Below are 27,046 nucleotides of genomic sequence, written 5' to 3'. Positions count from 1 at the left end.
TTAAGGGTAGTAACTGCTGCTCCATGTAAGTTATCTCCCAGCAGAAATATTGCATCTAAAGTAAATATAGTTTGCCCTATTTCTTCATTTCCATTCTCTAGCCACTAAGAATCTGCAGTGCTTATCCCATGCCCTTTTCAATTCCATTAACACTGTCGTCTTCACCACCACTTCCAGGAAGGAATTCCAGGCTTCCATCACCCACTCTAAGAAGACATTTTTTCTAATGTTGTTTCTCAGTCATTCCCACTGGAGTTTCATATCGTGACTCGTAATTCTAGTTTTCTTTCCAACGGAAAATATTTGATGTCTTTTTATCATTAGCATCTTTCAGATATGTGAAGGTCTGTATCATATCTCCCCTGTACTTTCTGTCCTCCAGGGTATTCATTACATATTTAGATCCTTCAGCCTCTCCTCATAGGTCTTTCACTACAGACCCCATATCATTTTGGTCACCTTTTTCTGGACTGCTTCGATCCTGTCTTTATCCTTTTCAAGATACAGACTACAGAACTGAACATAGTACTCATAGTCAGGCCTCACCAAAGACCTGTACAAGGGAATTATCACCTCCCTTTTTCCTGCTGGTTATTTCAGCTTTCTATGTCTCCCAGCATCCCTTTAGTTTTAGCTACCACCTTGTCACATTAATGTGTTGCCTTCAGATCTCTAGCCACTGTCACCCCAAGGTCCATTTCACAGTCTGTGCACATTAGTATTTTATGCTTATTATATACATCTCTTTTGGATTATTGCACCCCAGATGCATGACTCTGCACTTCTTGCCATTAATCATAGTTGCCAAACTTTTGACTACTCTTCAAACTTTCTTAAATTGTTTTTCATTCTCTCTACTCCTTCAGGCATGTCCACTCTGTTGCAGATCTTAGTATGATTCTCAAAGGACAAACTTTTCCCTCTAACCCCTCTGCAATGTCACTCAGAAAGATATTGAACAGAACTGGTCCCAAAACTGATCCTTGTGGCACTTCAATAATAGGGATGTGAATCGTTTTTTAACGATTAAAATTATCGTCCGATAATTTTAATATCGTCTTAAATCGTTATAGAACACGATACAATAGAAATTCTAACGATTTATTGTTAAAAATCGTTAAATCGTGTTAGTGCGCACTAACGGGAGTTAGTGCGCACTAACTGAAAATGATACAAATTGACACTTTCCAGGTCAGTAAAGGTCAGTTAGGAATGAATATGTGTTCCTATTGGCTGGCTGCCCTCTTATCTATTGATGTTAACCAGGTTCCCACTGAGGTGATGGTTGGGGGGATGGGAAATGGAAATGGAAACTCAGGAACACTAACAGAAAATGATACAAATTATTGACACTATCCAGGTCAGTAAAGGTCAGTTAGGAATGAATATGTATTCCTATTGGCTGGCTGCCCTCTTGTCTATTGATGTTACCAAGGTTCCAACTGAGGTGATGGTTGGGGGGATGGGAAATAAACTGTTGGTAGTTGACAAAAAAAGTAATGTGATCAGTCAATATGACTAGAACCTGTGCCCTATTCCTGATACCAGGGGTGTTGTGATCTTCCTGCACTCAGTGCCCTATCCCTGATACCAGTCTGAGACAGCTCCCTCCCTGCATTACTAGTGAGAGGCTGGCTTCACAGACAGGGGGGAGCTGCCTGACCCTCACTCCTGACTTCCCCCATGTCCCAGCTAGTGAATGGTGTGTGGGTGAGGGGGGGGGGGGAGGATGGTGAAGTCTGAGACAGCTCCCTCCCTGCATTACTAGTGAGAGGCTGGCTTCACAGACAGGGGGGAGCTGCCTGACCCTCACTCCTGACTTCCCCCATGTCCCAGCTAGTGAATGGTGTGTGGGTGAGGGGGGGGGGGGGGGAGGATGGTGAAGTCTGAGACAGCTCCCTCCCTGCATTACTAGTGAGAGGCTGGCTTCACAGACAGGGGGGAGCTGCCTGACCCTCACTCCTGACTTCCCCCATGTCCCAGCTAGTGAATGGTGTGTGGGTGAGGGGGGGGGGGAGGATGGTGAAGTCTGAGACAGCTCCCTCCCTGCATTACTAGTGAGAGGCTGGCTTCACAGACAGGGGGGAGCTGCCTGACCTTCACTCCTGACTTTCCCCATGTCCCAGCTAGTGAATGGTGTGTGGGTGAGGGGGGGAGGATGGTGAAGTCTGAGACAGCTCCCTCCCTGCATTACTAGTGAGAGGCTGGCTTCACAGACAGGGGGGAGCTGCCTGACCCTCACTCCTGACTTCCCCCATGTCCCAGCTAGTGAATGGTGTGTGGGTGAGGGGGGGAGGATGGTGAAGTCTGAGACAGCTCCCTCCCTGCATTACTAGTGAGAGGCTGGCTTCACAGACAGGGGGGAGCTGCCTGACCCTCACTCCTCCGGGGTATTGTGATCTTCCTGCACACAGTGCCCTATCCCTATTAATACCAGGAGTGTTGTGATCTTCCTGCACGCAGTGCCCTATCCCTAATACCAGGGGTGTTGTGATCTTCCTGCACACAGTGCTCTATTCCTGATACCAGGGGTGTTGTGATCTTCCTGCATGCAGTGCCCTATCCCTATTAATACCAGGAGTGTTGTGATCTTCCTGCACGCAGTGCCCTATCCCTAATACCAGGGGTGTTGTGATCTTCCTGCACACAGTGGTCTATTCCTGATACCAGGAGTGTTGTGATCTTCCTGCATGCAGTGCCCTATCCCTGATACCGGGATGTGTGCAAGAAGATCCCAACACCCCCGGTATCAGGAATAGGGCACTGTGTGCAGGAAGATCACAACACCCCTGGTATTAGGGATAGGGCACTGCGTGCAGGAAGATCACAACACTCCTGGTATTAATAGGGATAGGGCACTGCATGCAGGAAGATCACAACACCCCTGGTATCAGGAATAGAGCACTGTGTGCAGGAAGATCACAACACCCCTGGTATTAGGGATGGTATACACCCCAGAGTTCCTTCAGAACTCTGGGGTGTATACCATCCGGTCCAGGTGATTTACTACTCTTCAGTTTATCAATCAGGTCTACAACATCTTCTAGGTTCACCGTGATTTGATTCAGTCCATCTGAATCATTATCCATGAAAACCTTTTCCATTTCAGGTACCTCCCCAACATCCTCTTCAGTAATCACCGAAGCTAAGAAATCATTTAATCTTTCCACGATGGCCTTATCTTCTCTAAGTGCCCCTTTAGCCCCTCGATCATCTAACGGCCCAACTGACTCCCTCACAGGCTTTCTGCTTCGGATATATTTAAAAAAGTTTTTACTGTGAGTTTTTGCCTCTACAGCTAACTTCTTTTCAAATTCTCTCTTAGCCTGTCTTATCAATATCTTACATTTAATTTGCCAACTTTTATGCTTTATCATATTTTCTTCTGTTGGATCTTTCTTCCAATATTGGGGTAATTGAAGTCTCCCATTATTACTGCACCACCAATTTGGTTAGCTTCCCTAATTTCTCTTAGCATTTCACTGTCCGTCTTACCATCTTGACCAGGTGGATGGTAGTATACTCCTATCACTATATTCTTCCCCGACATACAAGGGATTTCTATCAATAACGATTCAATTTTGTATTTAGTCTCATGCAGGATGTTTATCCTGTTGGACTCTATGCCATCCCGGACATAAAGCGCCACACCTCCTCCCGGGTGCTCCTCTCTGTCATTGCGATATAATTTGTACCCCATTATAGCACTGTCCCATTGGTTATCCTCTTTCCACCATGTCTCTGAGATGCCAATTAAGTCTGTGTCATCATTCACTGCTATATATTCTAATTCTCCCATCTTACTTCTTAGACTTCTGGCATTAGCATACAAACATTTCAATGTTTGTTTTTTGTTTGTATTTTCATTCTGCTTTTTAATTGATAGGGATAAGTTAGAATTTTTTAGCTCAGGTGAGTTTTTAGTTACAGGAACTTGGACTATTTTTCTAATTATTGGAACCTCACTGTCGGGATGCCCTAATTCTAATGCATCATTAGTATCCTTTGAAGATACCTCTCTCTGAACCATGCACTGCTGAGCAACTGTCGGCTTTCCCCTTTGTTCTAGTTTAAAAGCTGCTCTATCTCCTTTTTAAAGGTTAGCGGCAGCAGTCTGGTTCCACCCTGGTTAAGGTGGAGCCCATCCCTTCGGAAGAGACTCCCCCTTCCCCAAAAGGTTCCCCAGTTCCTAACAAAACTGAATCCCTCTTCCTTGCACCATCGTCTTATCCACGCATTGACACTCCGGAGATCTGCCTGCCTCTAGTGACCTGCGCGTGGAACAGGAAGCATTTCAGAGAATGCTACCCTGGAGGTTCTGGATTTAAGCTTTCTAGCTAAGAGCCTAAATTTGGCTTCCAGAACCTCCCTCCCACATTTTCCTATGTCGTTGGTGCTCACATGTACCACGACAGCCAGCTCCTCCCCAGCACTGTCTAAAATTCTATCTAGGTGATGCGCGAGATCCGACGCCTTCGCACCAGGTAGGCATGTTATCAGGCAATCCTCATGCCCACCAGCCACCCAGCAGTCTACATTCCTATTAATCGAATCACTAACTATGACAGCCAACCTAACCCTTCCCTCTTGGGCAGTAGGCCTTGGGGAGGTATCCTGAGTGCAAAAGGACAATACATATTCTGGAGAGCAGATCCTTGCTACAGGATCATTTCCTGCTGCACCTGGTTGATGCTCTCCCATCATGAGACATTCTTCCTCCAAGGCAGCACCAGGGCTGCCAGTCTGAAGTTGGGACTTGACTACTATTTCCCTGAAGGTCTCATCTATATACCTCTCTGTCTGCCTCAGCTCCTCCAGGTCTCCCACTCTAGCCTCCAGAGATCGGACTCGTTCTCTGAGAGCCAGGAGCTCTTTGCATCGCATGCACATGTACAACTTCTCACCAGTGGGTAAAAAATCATACATGTGACACTCTATGCAAAAGACTGGGAAGCCCCCCTCTTGGTGCTTGACTGCTGCCTTCATCTCAATTTTGATCAGTTCCTAGTTGGGCTCTGGGCCTGTGCATGATCTAAGGCTGAGGTCCTGACATCAGGCAAGCCCTAGCATCAAGCTGGGGTCCTGGCCATCAGAATGGGGCCTCCAGGCTGGGCCATGCCATCAGTCCTGGGCTCAGGCTCTGACATAGGTTGAGGCACAGGCATCAGGACCCAAATTCCAGGCCAGGTCCCAGTGTCGGGCCTGGGTCTGGTCCGGCGTAGGATCAGGTCCTGGCCTCTGGGTCAGGCCATGGCCTGGTGTTGGCCTAGTCCAAGGCGCAGGCATCAGAATTCAGCCTCCAGGCCTGGCCTCAGTTTTGGGCCTTGGTCCAGTTTGAGGCTTTGGTATTGGGACATGGCCTCCAGGCCTGGACCCAGTGTAAGGCCTGGGTCCTGGCTGAGGTTCTGGGGTTGGAATCTGGCCTCTGGGCGGGCCACTGTATTGGGCCTAGGTTTGGGCTCCTGTCATGGCCAAGGCTCAAGCATTGGCACCCGACCTCTGATCCGAAACTCGGTCCAGGTGATGCCTCAGTGTTGGGACCTGGCATCCATGCTGGGCTGCATCATTAGACTTTGACCTAGGCTGAGGCCCAGGCATCATGATCCAGCCTCCAAGCCAGGACCCAGCATCTGGTTTGGGCTCATGCCAAGGCCCAAGCATCAGGATTATACTTCTGGGTCATGCTACAGCATTGGGCCTGGGAGCAGTCCCTAGCCTAAGCCAAGGTCCAGGCGTTAGGCCTGGGTGTGGGCCATAGTATCGGGCCTGAGTTTGGGCTGAGGCCCTGTCATCTGGATTCAGCCTCCAGGATGGACCCCAGTATCGGGCCTGGGTCTGGGCTCCAGCCTATGCTGAGGTCCAGGTATCAGACCAGGCTTGGCTGTTGGATACTTGATGAATCAGGTAAGTGACTGGTTGGAGGAGTTAGGTCTTGACCGAGGCCCCGGCATTAGCTGGGGCCCAAGCTGAGACCTTAGTGTTGTGCTCGGTGTCAATTCTGTGGCCCCTGCTTTGGCACCAGCCTATGCCCTGGGTGAGGCCTAGGCCTAGATCTAGACCTAGACTGAGACACCGGTGTCGTGCTCAGGCTTAAACCATGGCACCTGCTTTGGGTCTCAGCCTATGTCCTAGGCAAAGCCATGTGGCATAGGCCGAGGCCCAATGCATTCATTTTAAATAAATGCAACAAAAAAGGTTCTTTTCATTTGGGGAGGGGGAGAGAAAATGAAACGAATTACCATTATTTGTCATATTTTATTTTATTTATTTAAAAACTTTTCTATACCGTCGCTAAGTTATATACCATCGCAACGGTTTACAAATAGGCACATAGACTAAGGTTAGTAAATGTAGGATATCGTACATTCTATCAGGTTCCAATAAAGTTTGGTTACAATTTCTTAAATAAAATCATTATTTGAGTAATGTTGGTCAAGTCCAGGTATATTATTGAGTTACTATCTCTTTGATATATTACTTCTTAAATGTAGGATTGAGTAAATGCACATCCCTAATCTGTAGGACTGCAGCAAGAAGGGGAAATGAGGAGACATGAATTGGCACTGCAATTGTTATCTTACATCTTAATCTAGGGGTGGCCAACTCTGGTCCTCAAAAGCCACAATTAGGCCTGGTTTTCAGTATATCTTCAATGAATATGCACGAGACAGATTTTTGTCACTGCCTACATTGTTTGCAAATCTATCTCATGCATATTCAATATGAATATCCTGAAAACCTGGCCTTTCTTTGTGAATCTGGAGGATTGGAGTTGGCCACCCCTGTATTAGGATATAAAATAACAATTGCAGTGCCCATTCATGCCTCCTTATTTTCCCCTCCTACAGATTTTAGCAGATCTCTGACTTTACCTCACTTCCCTGCCATTGTGCTTATCACAAGCTTTCTTGAATTTAAATTCTGTCCTAATCTGTGTTTCAATGAATACATTTAAATTGCCATTCATTTACTTTTGCAGACTTGTGCTGATATCTTTACAGAGGAGAAAGCTTGAAATGCAGATGTAGATTTTAAGAACAGCAACAACAAACAAAAAAAACACCCCCCAGAAATGTTATGTTATTATCAAATTGTGAACAGCAATAGGGATACAAATTTTGAAAGCAAAGTTAAAGCTTATTGAGATATTCAAGAATATTTTAAAAGAAAAAGGTAAAATTGTTATCATGCCACAAGCAATTAAAATTAAGTGTTGTATTCATGTACAAGAACATCAGAACTAAAAATCCTAAGTAAAGTTCAGGATATCCAACTGATATATTTAACATATGCATTAAATGTATTGAAGAGTTTAATATTTTATCAGTTGAAAGTGAATTTTCTTCCATATTTTTACTTCTAAATATTTTAGAATTTAATATTTTAGCACTTGTAAAAAGTGGTTTACATGTGCATGCTGATTTGCCTGCATTCATTTTTTGGCAGATGTATTAGAGCTTGAAGTTGGTTATTGTTCATTTATACTACATTTCTATTATGCATCTTTACGCTTTCATAAAATAGGAAAAAGTAGAATGTGCCTTTTAAAAAGATCCAGCTGCTCCCAATTTGATAAGTATGTGCATTTGCTGCCATAAATGATGACATGGCTCTGTAAATCAGGGGTATTCAAAAATATATCACTCTTGGGTAGACATATTGAAATGCAGTAATTTGGAGAAATTACTATAGCTTAGAGCAATATTGACAAGATTTTATTCATACATTATCTACAGAGGTAATGATACCCAAAAATATTTAACAAGACAGCCTGGTGACTCAATGACAGTGCTGCAAACTACAATGTATAATAGGGCCATGGGTTTAAATCCCAAATCAGGTCTGCAGCTCCCCTACAGTGTGTCAATTAATTGATTCAGCATTGCTCCCAGTGTTTTTAGGGTGTTGGGATGGTAGGAGTCCATAAAAATAGACATTTTAAAAATGCATTGTGTCTGCAATGGGTCAAAGATGGTATCTGCTTTTAACCCGTGGGCTTTGCATTAATTCTCAAAGCAAAAACCTATGGGGCGGATTTTAAATGCCCTACGTGCGTAAATCCGGCCGGATTTACGCGCACAGGGCCCTCGCGCGCTGGCACGCCTATTTTGCATAGGCCGCCAGCGTGCGCAGAGCCCCGGGACGCGCGTAAGTCCCGGGGCTTTGTAAAAGGGGCAGGGAGGGGGCGTGTCGGGGGCGTTCCCGAAACGATGTGGCATTTTGGGGGCGGGCCCCAGCGTTTTGGGAGCGGGCCCGGGGGCGTGGTGCCAGCCCGGGGGCGTGGTCGAGGCCTCTGGACCAGCCCCTGGGTCAGGTGACGGCGCGCCAGCAGCCCACTGGCGCACGCAGATTTACGTCTGCTTTTAGCAGGCGTAAATCTGCCAACAAAGGTAAGGGGGGGGTTTAGATAGGGCCAGGGGGGTGGGTTAGGTAGGGGAAGGGAGGGGAAGGTGGAGGGAGGGCGAAGGAAAGTTCCCTCCGAGGCCGCTCCGAAATCGGAGCGGCCTCGGAGGCAACAGGCAGCGCGCACTGGGCTCAGCGCACTGGGCTCGGCGCGCGCAGGTTGCACAAATGTGCACCCCCTTGCGCGCGCCGACCCTGGATTTTATAAGATACGCGCGGCTACGCGCGTATCTTATAAAATCTTTGAAATTTGCTTTGTATACATGCAGGTATGCCATGGGTATCAAGACCTATCTCCAGAACTGAACTTTAGCTAAATTCTTTTTTCAGCATTTCTTTTATTAAAAGAAGAGACAGCACCACACACTTTATAACAAGGCAAAAAATCCTAACTTTATTCACAAAAATATACTAAAAAAAATGCAATTATTTACTCCCACCCCCAAAAAACCCCCAAACTTTAGATGAAAGGTTGCCCAGACACATATGTTTCAGCAACATAGCTATTCATTTCACACTCTTTAAAACACAAGGTTAGTCATCTCACAAAGAAAGGTCCTTCTCAGTACTGAAAAGGCATCAATGTTTAAGTTATAGCATGTGTTTTATGTCCAGTAGAGCATGCTTGCATGTAACCAAAATTCCACAAGACAGGTATTCTGGTAGAAAGTTACGATAGTCACATTATATCACATAAAAAAAGTTACAGCAGAGGAGTTTTAAGACCAAGACTTATGGCAGACCAATGAAACTAGGAGGAATAGTCAGAAGGTTGCCTCTCGCCCTCAAAACTGTGATGGCTGTATCCAGCCCTGCCAGTTCTGATGTATGTGCCATTTTTTTGGGTGTTTCTGAGTGGTATAGATGGAATGAATGAGGTGGAATTGGAGGAACTGGAATCAGTGAATGGGAAAATACATGCAGTCCTTGAGTAGCAGAAGTTCTTCATTGCTGTGGTCTGTTCATTGAGGCCTGTGAGTTGTCCAAGGCTTTAGTTATGCCAGTATTCATGTCTTCTATATTAACCAAAACTGTATAAATATGATATGTATGAAATACTGTAATCACAGAAACACCATATTCATAAGCTGAAAATAGTTAATACTATGTAGTCTATAATTTTAGTGTGGACAACTCATAGATTTGTGTGGGCTTTTATTTGAATGCCTCACGCTATGGTTATGCAGCGTTTGGAAGCTGTTATACATGTCAATTAGGTTGTCTGACAGGGGTCTGCTAGCTAAAGCTGAAACCGAGTAGCAGTGCATGCAGAAAGATAGATACAAAGAACACACCGTGCAAGTTTTCCACCCCTGATGAAGCCCACGAAACATGAAGTGTGTCAGCAATGCTAAGATAAGTGTCCGGGTTCCTAAGTGAAATTTCTTCTAAAAAAAAACTTTTCAAAAAACAGTGTGGTCACCGATGATTATAAATTGGTTACACAGTCAGAGACAACCTAATTGACATGTATAACAGCTTCCAAACGCTGCATAACCATAGCGTGAGGCATTCAAATAAAAGCCCACACTAAAATTATAGACTACATGGTATTACCTATTTTCAGTATGCATGTCTTTACATTGCCAATGCTTTTACACACACGGGTGGATTTTAAAAGCCATGCTCGCGTAAATCTGGGCGGATTTACGCGAGCAGGGCCTTGCGCGCCGGCGCGCCTATTTTCCATAGGCCTGCCGGCGCGCGCAGAACCCCGGGACTCGTGTAAGTCCTGGGTTTTTTGTCGGGGGCGTGTCGGGGGTGGGGCCGATTGATGCGGCGTTTTGGGGGCGGGATGCGGCGTTTCGGGGGCGGGCCCGAGGGCGTGGTTTCGGCCCGGGGCGATTCGGGGGCGTGGCTGCGCCCTCCGGAACCGCCCCTGGGTCGTGTCTCAGCACGCCAGCAGCCCGCTGGCGCGCGTGGATTTAGATCTCTCTCCGGGAGGCGTAAATCCGTGGACAAAGGTAGGGGGGGGGTTTAGATAGGGCCAGGGGGGGTGGGTTAGGTAGAGGAAGGGAGGGGAAGGTGAGGGGAGGGCGAAAGAGAGTTCCCTCCGAGGCCGCTCCGATTTCGGAGCGGCCTCGGAGGGAACAGAGGCAGGCTGCGCGGCTCGGTACGCGCCGGCTGCCCAAAATCGGCAGCCTTGCGCGCGCCGATCCTGGATTTTAGCAGATGCACGTGGCTACGCACGTATCTACTAAAATCCAGCGTACTTTTGTTTGCGACTGATGCGCCAACAAAAGTACGCGAACGCGCATTTTTTAAAAATCTACCCCACAGAGCATAGCTTTTTATGTACTCCTTTTAGGACATCTAGAATGATGGCCTCAAAAGTGTGGCCTGGCAAATTCTTGTTTGATATTAAAGAGATGTTTCTGCTGAGGATGCTCAAGGAAACCTCTGTTAAAAGACGTTTTCCCTTTGCAATCTTTCTTGACTATGCTTTATTGTAGAGTATGGATCAGTCATCCTGGATTTTGGTGGTACAGGCTTCTGCATGATATCATCACCAGTGGGGTTGGAGGTGTGTGGCTCCATGTCAATTGTGGAGTCACCAGGTATAGGCCCTGTGTGGGTGGGGGGGGTTTGGGGTGATCACCACAAAACTACTGGACTTGTGAAAAGATCGATGGAAGAAGAAGCAATCTTGCTAGAGTTCACATATTCTTTTGCTTGCTTCAGAAAAGTGTACTGATACAAGGCCCCTGCCCTCCACGGTCCCATCCCTGTTGTTATTGAGTGGATTTTAATGTCCTCACCCATCTGGAAAATCATGATCTCGGCCCTCCCTACTGAATCTGCACCTGCTATGTGCCCAAAGTAGTAGCCCTAACCCTCTCCTCTGCCTAGCCCTAAAATGTCCTATAACCTTTAAAGGCATCCTCTTGAGTACCTTTTGTTGATGCTTAGTGTACATTCTAATAGGTACTTCTGTAATGCAGGTAACTCACCAGCTTTCTAAAATTCTTATCCCTAGCAGCCTTTGGAGAATCTGTGCATATTCTGCAAAGAGTGCTTCCTGTTGTCAAATTGTTGCTTGAATTAAACTGTATCTCGATGCAAATATTTAGCAAATAACATACTTATTCCACTATTTAAAAAAAAAAAAAAAAAAAAAAAGCATAACCATTTTAATGTGGAAAATGAATGTTATTAGTGAAAAGACCAATTGGAAATAATGGGCCATGAAATAAATAGTGTGCATTTTCAAATGTTAAAGCATAAAGGGGCTATCTACTAGATAAATGAAGCTTGACCGACGTGCCGCAAATGCGCAGTAGAGAGCAACTCTACCGCGCATGCGCGGGAAGCACGTCGGTCAGAACTTGCCAGTAATAAAAATGGCACGGCAAGGAGCAGTAGCGGCGGCGGCGACGAGCAGTGGCGGCGGCGCGCGCGAGGGAGGGAGGGACCTCTCCCGGAGATCTTCCGTCTGCACCATCCGGAGGGGGAGTGACGGAGGGGAGGGGGGAGAGAGTGACTAAGGGGATGGGGGAGGGGGGAGGAGGAGAGAGTGAGGGGGAGAGGGGGAGAGAGGGAGGGGAGGGAGGAGAGAGGGAGGGGGAGGGGGAAGAGTGGGGGGTGGGGGAGGGAGACTAGAGGGTGAGGTAGAATGAGGGGAGGGAGGGGAAAATGAGGGGTAAGGAAATGGACTGAACAAAAAATGTTAATGTAGCCCGTTGTTACGGGCTTAACGGCTAGTCAATTTATAAAGTACACACACTGGGGAAAAAAGATCCAGCATTCAACTACAAGATAATGCAGAGAGATGTGCCTCAGCTGGTGAGGTTGGAATGAGGCACTACCACGCTGTTCCACGGAGTGGAAGGAGTCACACCATGCAGCTGGAAGGAGATAGAAGCCTGCACCTGTCAGAGGTCAGACCAAGACACTCTGGTGAGTAAGCACTCTGGACCACTGGAGGGACTAGACCAGGGATGGTGAACTCCAGTCCTCGAGTGCCACAAACAGGACAGGTTTTCAAGATATCTACAAAGAATACGCATGTTAAATATTTACACGCACTGCCTCCATTGTATGCAAATCTATATTATGCATCTTCATTGTGGATATCCTGGAACCTTGGCCTGTTTATGACACTTGAGGACTGGAGTTTGTCATCCCTGGACTAGACAGCAGTCTGAGAGTAGGGGGAAGGGAAAAAACGGATAATGGTGCAGTCAGGCTAAGGAGTAGGGAGTTGGGAGAGGGGGAAGAGAGTGATGGGGGAAGGCTGGAAGGGAAAGAAAGAGTAATGGGATGTCCAAGGATGGAGATAGTGCAGGTGAGGAGGGAGGAATGGGTGGAAGGAAGGGAGAAGAGGTGGAAGAGAAGTAATAAGAGAGAGGGTTGAGATGGATGATGGAGGGATGGGAGGAGGTGGGGAAGGGGAGATGAGGAGAGGAGAGGAGAGGGGAGAGGGGAGAGGGGAAGGGATAGGTGGAAGAAGGGGAGGGGAGGGAAGCTCATTTCACTGTAAATGTTTTGGGAGTTTCAGCTAATGTTTCTATAGAAACATAGAAATGACGGCAGAAGAAGAACAAACGGCTCATCCAGTCTGCCCAGCAAGCTTTCACACTTTTTTTTCTCTCATACTTATCTGTTACTCTTGGCTCTTAGTAACCTTTTTTATTCTGTTTCCCTTCCACCCCTGCCATTAATGTAGAGAGCAGTGTTGGAATTGCATCTAAGTGAAATAGGTTAATTAGTTAGGGGTATTAACCACCGCAATAAGCAAGCTACACCCATGCTTATCTGTTTATCCAGACTATGTAATTCAGTCCTTGTTGGTTGTTGCCTGAATTTAGATCCATGTTTCTTCATTCCTCCCGCTATTGAAGCAGAGAGCCATGCTGGCTATGCATTGCAAGTGAAGTATCAGTCTTGCTCCCCTGCCGTTGAAGCATAGAGCTATGCTGGCTATGCTGGATATGCGTGAAGTGTCAGTCTTTCTACCCTGCGAATGAAGCAGAGAGCTATGCTGGCTTTGCATTGAAAGTGAAGTATCAGTCTTGCTCCTCTGTCGTTGAAGCAGAGAGCTATGCTGGATATGCGTGAAGTGTCAGACTTTCTCCCCTGCCATTGAAGCAGAGAACTATGCTGGATATGCGTGAAGTGTCAGACTTTCTCCCCTGCCGTTGAAGCAGAGAGCTATGCTTTATATGCATTGAAAGTGAAGTATCAGGCTTATTTGGTTTGGGGTAGTAAGTAAGCACCATAACAAGCAAGCTACTCCCTGCTTTTTTGTGAATGCAAATCCTTTTTTCCACATTTCCTCATTGCCGCTGAAGCTTAGAGCAATGTTGGAGTCGCATTAACCGTGTGTATGTTTATTGAATAAGGGTATTATCACCAGGTAGTAGCTGTCGTTCCCGTGAGCCACCCACTCTTCATTCACATCCTCTAGACTTTATGGATCCACAGTGTTTATCCCACGCCCCTTTGAAGTCCTTTACAGTTTTGGTCTTCACCACTTCCTCCGGAAGGTCATTCCAGGCATCCACCACCCTTTCCGTGAAGAAATACTTCCTAACATTGGTTCTGAGTCTTAGTTCTGAGTCTATGTTAGGGTCTTTGGTAAAATAACATCTTCTGAATGTTGTTATTTAGGGGAGTTGTGGGTGGATCCTTGGACCAGTGGCAGGTGACCATGCCCCCGGGGAAGATCCCGAGAGGGACCACCGGTCAGGCTCAGAGTTAGGAGACAGACACACACTAGTTCTTTTATTAGACAGTATACTGAACCATCAGAGGTGGCAGTAGTGAGCTGGAATGCCTGGCTGGGCTGTAGTCCCTCAGATACTGGAACAGTGATCACTGGAGGCTGAGCTGTAGAGAAACTGAGATAGTGAGTAGGCAGGGTATGCAGAGTTCATGTACCAAACCTGATGGTAACACTCATACAATGTCTCATAGAAGCCCAGGAGCTGGAATGTATTAGAGATGTGCATTTGTTTATCATGAATTAGGCATTTTTTTTGAAATTGCCTAATTCATCGTGGGTCGGGGGCCCCGAACCCCGAAACAGATTTTCCCCGAACTTCGGGGAAAATATGTTTTTCGGGTTTGTACGGGGGGGAGACATTTTATTTTTTAAATAAAAAAAATCACCCCAAGCATTAAAATTTACTATAATACAACCCCCCCCCCCCCACCATCCCGATCCCTCCTCAAGACTTACTAACATCCCTGATGGTCCAGCGGGGTCCCGCGAGCGTTTTCTCCCTCCGTGCCGTCGGGCTGTCCGGCCTGCCTCACATCAAAATGGTGCCGATTGCCTTTGACCTACTATGTCACAGGGGCTACCGCAGAGGAATCCACACATACACTGGAGCATCAGTGCACTCAACCACTCAACATTCGCGCCAAAATAGTGGCCTTTAAATGTCAGTTTTGACTCAAACTTGTTGCGCTCCTTGTTACATGTGAGACTTATGACAACAAGTATGGTTTTACGTACCATGATTAGTGAAAGAGGTACTTATACTACAACAAGATTATTTTAATATTGGGTTGTGACACGGGTTTGCTATGCTTAACGTGTTTAAGATTCACGATGTTGTTAGGGATGTTTTTCCATTACTGTTTGATCAGTTAGGGATGTAGTTTTTGTACCATTTTGTCTCTGTTCGTGAACCAACCAGTCTATTCTTGGTCCATTTATACTGTCCTTTGCATTACAGATGCTTGTTTGTAAAAAAAGTACCCCCCCCGAAGCAGTCGGACTGGCAAAACACGGTCTGTGTTGGGGGATTTGCTGTAAAGAAATTTTGCTGTACTAAAAGGAGTAGCCATTTTTCAAGAATAAAGACTATTTGTGAATTGAGACCAGAAAGGTTTCCTGCACTTCTATTTCCTACACAGAGGATACCGGTGCCATTGGTCAGCCCCTGTCATATGGTAGGAGCACAAGATGGTGCCGGCTACCCATTGCTCCCACCATGTGACAGGGGCTGACCAATGGCACCGGTAGACTCTGTGACATAGTAAGGGCAAAGGCTATCGGTGCCATTTTGATTACTGGCACCCGACGGCCCGAGTGCAGGAGATCGCTCCTGGACCCCCGCTGGACCACCAGGGAGTTTTGGCAAGTCTTGTGGGGGACAGGAGGGTCCCCCAAGATGGCACGGGCCAACAGCAAAAGATGGCACTGGCCATCCATTGCTCCTACCATGTGACAGGGGCTGACCAATGGCATTGGTAGCCCCTGTGACATAGTAGGTCAAAGGCAATCGGCACCATTTTGATGCGAGGCAGGCCGGACAGCCCGACGGCATGGAGGGAGAAATCGCTTGCGGGACCCCGCTGGACCACCTGGGATGTCCGTAAGTCTTGGGGAGGAATCGGGATGTGGGGGGGGGGGGTTGTATTTAATGTATTATAGTAAATTTTAATGCTTTTTTCCTGCTTAGGTTTTTGTTCATTTTTCCAAAAAACTAACTGAGGAAAAACAAACTTTACCCCGAAGCGTCTGACTCAAAAAATGACATGGTAGAAAAAAATGAAGCTCATCTCTAGAATGTACAGGCCCTCGAGGAGCGAGTTCCTGGTTCCAGGAAAAGCTCTGAGAGAGCGATGGTAACTCACTGATGTAGTTGGCAGTGATGACTTCCAGGCAGAAGAGAATACGGAGCAAGTCTGGGAACGAGGTCCCTCGAGGAGCGAGTACCGGTTCCAGATTGTCACCTGAAAAACAAAGGAGAAAGCGAGGCCCCCGAGGAGCGGGTACCCCTGGTAAGTCCAAGGAGGCAGAGTAGCTTAGAGTAACCCATTGCTAATTCGATCTGTTAGCAAATTCTAAGACCTTATATATCCATCGCGGGTGACGCATCTCAGGGGGATGCCCCTGAGGTTTGCGCCATCGCAGGTACTTCAGTCGGGGCCGCGCTGTGCGTGCCCCTAGGACTCCAGGAAACATGGCGGGTTGCAGCGTCTAGCCGGTCCAGGGACGCCGGAGGACTTCGGCAGAAGGACGCCACGGCAGCCAATCTTCCTGCGGACGAAGAGGGAGGCGCCAAAGAGGTAAGGAGGGCGGAGCGAGGGCGTCGGGAACCAACGGACATAACATTGAAATTACTGATAAATGTTCTTATTGTTATTGAGATGTCCAAGTTTTATCAATTTTGCAGCAAATCTGACATAACTTTTAATTACATCCCAGTTTCTGTCTATCACTTTGTGCATTGGGTAGCAGTAGGGTAGCAGGAGGTTCCCCTCCTGCTACCCTACTACCCTATTACCCTATTAAGCTTTATAAATATTGTACTATTTGTACTATTTGTATATAATTCATGCATCAACCTATTATAATTATTTTATTACTATTACTACTGTTTTACATTGCCATATACCTTCTTTCAGTTGCTCTAGTTTAGCATTGTTATATTTTTCTAATGGTCCTTCTTTAGTTGAATGTTAATTGTAAAGCACTGTTGCTATTTTCTAACTGTTCTAGCACTGCTGCTGAAACTTTGTTGTATGTGAACCGTCATGATGTTACTAAATGAATGGCGGTATATAAAGAACCTCAAATAAATAAATTAAATAAATAATACTAATCAGGACTGAAATGGGGCAAAGAGCAAGAAATACATTTAAACTATGTCAGGCAGTCAGCCATATTTTAATATATGTAGCAGAGCTATAAATACACCTCTGTAATACCTAAGCTACAACTCAACAGCATTTTTAAAAGATAACCTGTCTTGCATTTCAGCAGAAAAGTGCCATTCAAAATATGTTCGGACCCAAAAAACAAAGCAGTAGCCGATCCAGTAGGCTGTGTAACAGTGAAGACAATAGGAATTGGATGGTGAAAACAAGCCCTTTATTAAGAATAAACACAAACAATAGATGCCTGATCTTTTTCCAAATGTTTATTAAGCAGAGACGTGTTCAAAAATCGCCCGACTTAGGCCGAATTTCGCGGTTCAAAAACCGCTGCCTCAGGGGCTTCAACACTCCACAGTTATGAAAAAATCTCAGTAGTGTATTTCTCATCCGATGTACAGTCAATTACTGTCAGCAATGCTTCTTCAAACAGCACTTCACTCCCGGTCTCTGCTGCTACTGCTTTTATTAAGAATGCCAGACTCTGGCCGAGTTTCGCTCTTTTGCACAGAGCTGCCTCAGGGGCAATTTATTGAACCAGGACTTGGATAGGTCAACATTGATGATATCGCATTGATCTTCAGCGTAGTTGAGTTCGTATCTAATCAGAAAAACTTTTCCTTATCCACACAGCATTGCCATGTGATACCAGCAGTGAAGTCAATAATGTTCAATGGATTGCAACTCGTTTCACATGGCTCATAATACACGGCCCAACACAGCTCCTGTTTCGAAAACCATCCTCAGGGCCCTCAGATACAAATGATTTCCAAATTCTGTAAAGATGTCAGAAAAGCGGAGGCCACAGGGGCTATGTATCCCCCCAAAAAATGTGGGCTGCCAATGACAATGACTGCTGCGTAACCCCCGTTATGCGCCGAAGTGCTGGGTCCAGATAAAGAGGTGGTCTGGGGGGGCGTGGAGGGGTGAGGCTGGAGGCGGCCGGTACAGTGGCCTTTTACCACTGTATTAGGGAAGGAACTACTGCTAAAGGTAGGAGAAAGGGGTTAGGGGGCGGGGAGGAAAGGGGAAGGGGAAGGGGAAGAGGAAGGGAAAGGAGATTAGGTAGAAGGTTAGGGAATGCATCGCCACACAAAATTTGCAAATTTCTACCCCTCTCCCTCCCTGCATGAGCCACACGATATTTGGTGTAATCTGTGCACATTCATGCACAGATTACAAAATCTGGCACGCATGTGCGCTCGGCCCAACAATTTTATAACATGTGCGCACGCACTTCTTTAAAAATCTACCCCTTAGGGCAGAGCTTTCCAAACTTTTCATGTTGGTGACATACTTTTTGGACAAACATAATTTCACGACACAGTAATTCAGTCTACTAGCAAACCCGATGTTAAAGGTTAAATGAACGAAACACATTTCGACACAACCTATCTCATGAAAACCTTTCATTTATATTAAAAATATATAATACTCCAAGAGCTATTTTCCAAAAAAACAAGCCCAAGCACATGTCTGTCCCCCACACACTCATCTCTCTCCCCCCACAGCACATGTCTGTCCCCTATGTACTCATCTCTCTCCCCCCAGCACAGGTCTGTTCCCCACATACTCATCTCTCTCCCCCCCCCAAGTACATGCCTGTCCCCCACACACTCATCTCTCTTCCCCCTCAGCACATGTCTGGCCCCCACATTCTCATCTCTCCCCCCCCCCCCAGCACATGTCTGGCCCCCACATACTCATCTCTCTCCCCCCCCCCAAGCATGTCTGTCCCCCAAACACACATCTGTCTTCCCCCTCCAGCACATGTCTCTCCCCCACACACTCATCTCTCTCCCTCCAGCACATGTCTGACCCCCACACTCATGTCTCTCTTCTTTTTGATTGTTGCCAGTTAAGTGCTTCACTCCCTTCAGGGTTCAAGCCTGCTATGCTGCATAACACCTTCCATGATCAACAGACACTTGCTTTCAGTCAGTATTCCTCGTGGCCAGGCCTCATTGGCAGCAGCAGCCAATGACAGGGACAGCTAGGCTCAAGTCCCACCCACCAAGCCCCCCAAAAAACACGATTGACAGCAAAAATTGCCCAATAATAAGCAACCCACGAACTGAAAAAACAAGCGACACACTAACGTGTCGTGACACACAGTTTGGAAAGCTCTGCCTTAGGAAATAGCTACTGCTTATTAGTGGCTTTATTAGCATGCAATCTAGTTAATGTTTAGGTACTTGCTAGATGCTTATAGCATGGACTGGCCATTGTTGGAAACAGGATGCTGGGCTTGATGAACCCTCAGTCTGACTCAGTATGGCAACTTCTTATGTTTTTATGTTTTAACACAGTGGTTGTGAACCCATAACTTGGGGACCACCCAACTAGTTGAGTTGTCAGGATATCTACAATGATTACACATGAGATATATTTGCATGTACTACCTCAATTGTATGCAAATATATTGTGTGCATAGTCACTATAGATATCTTGAAAACCTGACTGGCTAGCTGGTCCCTGAGGGCTGCAGTAAAACACCTCCTATCACATAGCAAAACATCAGAACTAATAAGTAGAGTAAAATGAATAGCTCAGGCCTACCAATTAATAAATTATCGGGATTAAATAATGCTGACTGAATTTATAAATATTCAAATGTAGTTCAACAGGATAGCACACAGGAGTCCACACAAGATAGACATCTGATTCTGCTCTTGCTTACCTTGAATTCACCCTCCTGATGACTTTTAAGATTGACAAAATTAAAAGGATTTGACACTTTAAGATGTCAAGGAAAGGCCTAAAAATATTTAATTCATGGGCCACATAGGGAGCTAAAGCGGCTCAAACAATACCCTCCTACACAAGAAAGCAATGAAGCAGTGCTGGATGAATTGCAGGGGATCAAGGAACCAATGGAACAATACTTTAAGGCAACTCAAGACATTAAATCTGATTTAGGGGTTCATTTATCAAAATGCGGTAAGTACCGCATGCGTTACCAAAAGGGGCGTGGTGTATGCTAATGTACTGCTTATCGCATTTGCAAAACTTACCTGTGCGATGTATTGCCTGCATTCAACCACGGGGGGGGGGGGGGGAAGGGAGGGAGAGCCTGGCCATGATAGCATGTCCCATACATAAGTTTTTATATCCCTAGGATAGGCCCACCTAGTAACTCGAGGTGGGGATTAGATAAGGGTGTAGGGGGTTAGGGGCCACTGTCACATTCTACATGAGACGTACGAACAGAACAGTGGTCTCTTGTGATGATTAGCTGGCCTTCGGAGTGAGGAAACTCCCTCCAAGATGAGATTTGGCCAAGGGTCTCTCAGCCTAGCTTGATGTTACCCAGGTAGAGAGTCCATCAAGGTAGGTTGAGAGACCCTTGCCCAAATCCCATCTTGGAGGGAGTTTCCTCACTCCGAAGGCCAGCTAATCTTCACAAGAGACCACTGTTCTGTTCGTACGTCTCATGTAGAATGTGACAGTGGCCCCTAACCCCCTACTAGGAAGAATACACCTTTTTTTCCTTTCCTCATCATACATATTCTTGAATAAATTGATTTCTGGTTTCCAAATCTATCCTACCTGAGGTTATCAAAGCTGAGATCCTTCATTGTTGAACCATATCTTGCTGCCATTACTATAACATTCACAATACCTCAATTAATAAGACAATCTGCTTATTGGAGATTTAACGCTACATTACTAGAGGATAATGATTTAAGGAAAAAGTGGCTCATTTTATCTCTGAGTTTTATATCTTAAATGGGTCAGAACAGTCTGCTTCAATAATCTGGGAGGTGTTTAAGGCTATATTACATGGTGGGATAATCAGTTATGTGGCACACAAAAATAGAACTAATAATTCATCTCTAGATTCCTTGGAAACAGAAGTAGCATCAATGGTGGTTGAGCACATTTGAAGTGAATTACCAGACATGTTATTACAACTTACTAAATTAAAATATAAATATAACACGTTGCTTAGTCCAAAAGCAGTAAAAAGCATATTTATGAGACAATCTTGATGTTATGTTGGAAATAATAAGACTGGTAGAATTCTGGCAAATTACTTAGCTGACAAAAAAATATAATTCAGATCCATGTCATTAAAAAGACAGATAATTCTATGGTTTTAAAAGATCCATACTTTTTATGCCAGTTCCTTAAATACTGTCAAGACTTAGATACGTCTAAGATTTCAATCATAAATCATGCTCAGTTAGATTGTGAATCTTTCCTTACAAAACTAAAGACTCCTAGGGGCCGATGCAATACGCTGAACTGAGCCGAGCGCACTGTTAACCTGCAGTCAGACGCGGGTAGAATAGGCGCTAATCAATACCCTAATGCAATAAGGAGATTAGCGCACATTCAACGTGTGTCCAATGCGGAGTGAATCTAATAGCGCTCTTCAAATGCAAATGCATGTGAATGAGGCTATTAGGCATTCATAGGGATGTGCATTAGTTTGCGACAAAATAGGAAATAGAGACATTTCCTATTTCGTCATGGTTCGGGGGGGCCACGAAACGATAAGAAAAACACACAAAATTTTGTGTGGTTTTCTTATCATTTTTTGGGGGGGAGAAAGGACACATAAAAACAAACAAAAAACCCCAAATCCACCCCAATCCTTCAAATTAAATTAATTGCAACCCCCCACCCTCCCAACCCCCCAAGACTTGCCCGACCCCCCCTAAGAATTACCAAACGTCCCTGGTGGTTCAGCGGAGTCCCCGGAGCGATCTCTCCCCCTCTTGGGCCATCTGCTGCCACTAATCAAAATGGCGCCAATGGCCCTTTGTCCTTACCATGTGACAGGAGATATCAGTGCCATTGGTCGGCCCCTGTCACATGGTAGGAGCAATGGATGGCCCGCTCCATTTTTTAAGATGAAAAATAAAAGAAATAAAAGTAAAAATAAAAATTTGACAGTTGGACCCATCACGAAATCCAACGCCGAGTTTATCAGCATCGGTTTACCTTACCGGCTGACAGCCAGGAAAACCGACGCCGTTAAACCCGGCATTGGTTTTTGTGATTACTGTTCACTGCTAACAACCAATGCTGAGTTTATTTGTGTATTCAAATCCCACTTACACCGAATAAATGGGGGGATTTTAAGAGGGGGGGGGCGCATCCGCACTATTCCATATATTCCATATATTTTGCTATTTTGTTTCTATTTTATATTTAAATTGTTATATTAAATAAGGATGGGTTCAATTGAGTTCAAGGATGGGTTCAAGGATGGGTTCAATTGAGCCCCATCCAATTGTAGGGGCTCAATTGAACCCATCCTTATTTAATATAACAATTTAAATATAAAATAGAAACAAAATGGCATTATGTATGGATATACCCTTTGGAAGTTCCATTCATTTTGTACAAAATCTTATAGTGATTACATTTTCAAGATATTCTCCATATGTTTTTAAACTCCTGTATAATAAAGAACAAAACCACACAACAGGCCAACAACTCCTTAAAAAAGGGAAAAGCCCGCAATCTTGATTCAACATGAATCAATTGGGTTTGCAGGAAAAACACACTTCAAGATCTCTCCAACCCCATTACAGACTTTATTGCTTAAAATTATTAACAAAAACATTCTATATTATAACCACTTTTATAACCATGTCACAAGTACCATAGCTTCATGCACATACCTACAGCTGTACATGTTTTTACATTTGGTATTACATGCTCACCTCGGACATTATAGTGCATGCAAATTCCGGATAATATGCATAGTAAAAGGCATTGAAGATTTGAAACAATATAGCAGCGATAAAAAAAAGCAAGTATAAAAGTGAAAGTGAATAGTATTGCCATTTTCACCAGTTCATTCCCAGTTTCCACAAGGGACAGGACCTCCAAATCCCTCTAGTTTAATAACATCCCTTTTGTACTGTTAGCCATGACCCTTAAAACCCCACTGACATGCCTATTTTTTTTTTTTTTATGATTTACATGCCATCCATAGCAGAAGTAAAGTTACACAGCATGGGACCCAGGCATGTGCTTGTGCACAAAAGTATTTATGCTCTGGTTTCATTGAGAAATCCAGGATTGTCTATGCCCACCAAGATTACACCCATGCTCCATCCCTTTAAAAAAATAAAATAAAAAAAATGTCTGCATGCAGTGGGAGTTACACGTGTATCCAGGCTGCTTTTGAAATCCTCTTGGCGTATGCCAGCCCAACATATTTGTGTTTCTCCAGGTTTGCCACACGCCAGGCATTTAAATTTCACCTTTAACAGTGTCTCATGTTCAGCCACTCTTACTCAGTCTTTATATTTTTCTGCTTGATCAAGTCTCTTGCTCTTCAGTGAAATTATATAGGGCTGGAATGTGGAATTCCAGTGTTTGCTGGCATTGTGAAACAAATGAAAGTACCTTACAACATATGTTATATGAATGTTAAAATATGACCCTTTTGGAATCAGACTTGGAAGAACATCACTAAAATTATATCATTTCCCATACCTATAACTTATAAAACTATCATTTTACATTGTAGAAATAACATGTTTACTGTTAATGAGAGAAAGCTGTTACATGTTCTAATTGCATATGTGAAACAAATGGTGCTTAGCTTTTGCAAAAACAGTGACTTTCTAAATGGTAATTACTGGTGGAATATATGAGGTGACAGTGGCTCTAAAAATGCATCACGAAAGAAAGGTTTATGCTGTCTGGAAACTGTTGCGCTGTGATGGGATGGAGCGCAACTGGGAGCTCTCCGGCGCGGGACGAGGAGAGTGGGTGCCCTTGCGGTGAAACCAGTCCAAGTCTGGGAGGCTGGAACAGGCAAGGAAAGTCAGGAAAGTCCTTGAAGACTTGGAGCAGACGTGAAGACTTGGAACTAACGAGGAAAGTCCTTGAAGACTTGGACATAGACATAGAGGGGACGAACAAGGCCCTCAGGTGCCTACACAGCCCGGAGGCTGGTCGTGGATCACGCTGTCCCCAGCGCACCCTACACAGTCGGATGGCTGATCTCTGACCACATGGGGAGCGGGACAGGCTTGGGAGGTTTCATAGCACAGGAGTGAAGCAACCCCTCAGATCCCCCGGAGTCAGGACTGAATTCAGGAGCAGATTAAACATGGAACTTGGATTAAAAACAAGGAATCTCCGGAGGCACAGGTTGTACAGGACCTGGAGCATCAGGACCGGGATGAGACATCAGACATCAGGACTGGAACGGAACATAAGGACTGGAACGGAACATACAGGAAGATCCATGGATGAAGATCCAAGATGCCAGGCAGGAGCTGGAGGAGTCCTAGGGAGGACTAAGCCCCTAGCCGAAGCAAGGACTGAATGACTGAGAAGTCCTTTTATAGGGCTGAAGATGGAACTACGCCCTGGGAGGAGTTCAGGTGGAGCCAGAGGAACCAATCCCTGCTAGCCCTTTAAATACAGAGAGGAGATGTGGCTGCGCCCCCTAGGCAGAGGGGGAGGACCCAGGACAGTGGTCATGCTTGCTGCTGAGGATACGGAGCAGGGCTTGGCTGAGGAAACAGGCCTCGATGTGTGAGGTGGCTCTCCTGACACCGAAGGAAGGACTGGAGGCGGCTTCCTTGCTATAGACAAGTCCGGGGATGTGGCCACAGGGAAGTCCAGGGATGAGGCCTCTGTGGGATGGCGGCGGCTCCTCACTGCAGAAAAGGCCCCTGCTACTGCGGCCTCCGGGCCGTGAAGGTATGCGCCTCCCATGGCTCCAGCTGCGGGAGGAGCGCAACAGAAACCTGTGTCTGATTAACTTAATTCCTAAGATTTTCTTGAAACTCCTATTCAGAATTTATTTTTCAGTATTGTTAACAATGTTCTCCTGTATATTTTAATCTTTTTACTTTTTGTTTGTTAAAACTATTAATATTTAGTAAAAAGATTGAACTCATTAAAAAAATATATTTCAGTAGAGGTGAGCATGGCAAAATTTTTGTTTTGTTTAATTTTCATTTATTTTCTTTTTCCATTACCTTTAGTTTTGCTTTATTTATTTTCAAATCTATTATATTGAATTTTCATTTATTATACAAGAAAGACAAAAAAAAACCAAAAACGGTCAATGCACATGATGATGGTGTATTTCTCTCATCTTCACATGCTACTAGTCATGGTATTATAACATAAAATTAATAGATTTAACGTCAACATTTTCAAACAAACAATCCATATACCCTCCCTCCCCCCCCCCCCTTATCCCCCATGCCCCCCTCAACTAACATCCTGGAACTTAGGTGATCATTTATGAACCTTTGGAAACAATTCAGTTGGTATGACTCACATTATTCCTATGCGTAATGTTTAGAAAAAGGTTATGTGCCCTATGGGGCAATGCTTGTATATAAAGGTCCCTTGTATATAAAGACGCCTCACCGCGATTGTTTTGTTTTATGTAAACCGACCTGATTTGATATTTGTATCGAGAACGTCGGTATATAAAAATGCTAAATAAATAAATAAATAAATAAATAAATAAATAAATTAAAAAAAAAAAAAAAAAAGCTCCGTGCCTAATGGTCAAATCAATCTTTTCCATATAATATTCCATGGCACATTGGTGATGTACAGCTATCTTCAATTGCATAACCATGGGGGCTTCCAGGAGCAGACACTGTTTAAAGATAGCTTTCTTTGCTAATAATTGGATTTTTTGACCCTATTGCTTAATTGGTATATTGGGAAAAATGAGGTTCTGAAGCAAACAGAAGGCATCGGGCTTCCAAAATAATTAGTATCCCTATTACCTCTGGATATATCTCTGCCCTTGCCCCAGAATACCCATATTAATGGGCACAACCAGAACTGATGGCCGAAGATAGACCATGTAACTTGACATTCGGAACACTTGTCAAACTCAGATAATCCCATTGTATAATTACAAAAGCATTAGGTATATAAGCTCTCATCAAAAATGTATATTGAGTTTCCCTTAGTCCCACATTAGACATGAGAGAGCGAAGTCTAGAAAATAATTTTGCATAATTATCCAATAAAATATTTATACCTCCTGCTTCTAACACTGTATAATATTAGCATACTCAATAAGGGCTTCCTTCTTTAATAATAATTTATAAAAATAAGAAATGGTATGACAGTAGTCTATGGGTACACGTTCAATCAAACTGATTGACAGGCGAGATAAGGATGACAGCAACCAATAAGTGTTCACTTCCGGTCTAAGCCCCACCCATACTCTGCCCACCCATCTTGCCCCTGACCCCCACGCCCATGCCCCGCCCACCCCCTCTTGCCCCTGACTCCACCCCAGGCCCTGCCCATGCTCCTCCACCCAATAGAGGTGAATGGGGAGCCTCACCCATGCCCCACCCCCCCAAAACCAACCCCCTATCTACAGTGAGGGGAGGAGGGAAGGGGTGTGGAGGAGATTCTCCCTGTCTCTGTGTATAGAATGAGACAGAGCTTCCTGCCACATCACCACTGGTAACTTTTATTGGGGCATGCGTATCTACATTGAGGGGGTAGAGCGGAGGAGTGGACTTCTGGTGACATCATTGGGGGTTTGGTTTGGGGTTTGAGTGACAGCGTACCCATAGACTGCTTGCAAGTTTGATTGTGCCTGTGTAAAATACATTGCCTGCAGTTCACCACATGTAGTTCCAAGCAATCACTTGTTTAAAAACCAAATCCTTGTGTACAGAATGAGCCACAGTTTTCCTGCCACCTAATCGCTTGTAACTTTTAAAATCAGAGGGGGCTAGAAAAAAGCATACTTCTGGCTCTGTCATCATTAAAAGGCATCAGGATGTTCTAGGGCACATTTTTGGAGGATTTTGTATTGTACTTACGGTGAGATCATCAAAAACAGCCAGAGTCCATTAATTCTGTCGTCATTAAAAAAGCGATAGGACCCTTTCTGATGACGTTCTAGGGGGCGTGTTTTTGGGGGGTGGTGAGGAGGTGGACTTCCGGTAATGTCATTCCTGTGACATCATAGGGGGTGTGGCTTGGGGTGGGGTGGGGTGGGGCCACCAGTTTCATCATAGGGGGTTGGTTTGGGGGGAAGAATGTGGGAGGGGCTCCCCAT

Source organism: Rhinatrema bivittatum, chromosome 2 (genome assembly GCF_901001135.1).
Source record: "Rhinatrema bivittatum chromosome 2, aRhiBiv1.1, whole genome shotgun sequence".
Taxonomy (NCBI): Eukaryota; Metazoa; Chordata; class Amphibia; order Gymnophiona; family Rhinatrematidae; genus Rhinatrema; species Rhinatrema bivittatum.
This window is presented reverse-complemented; position numbering follows the sequence as displayed.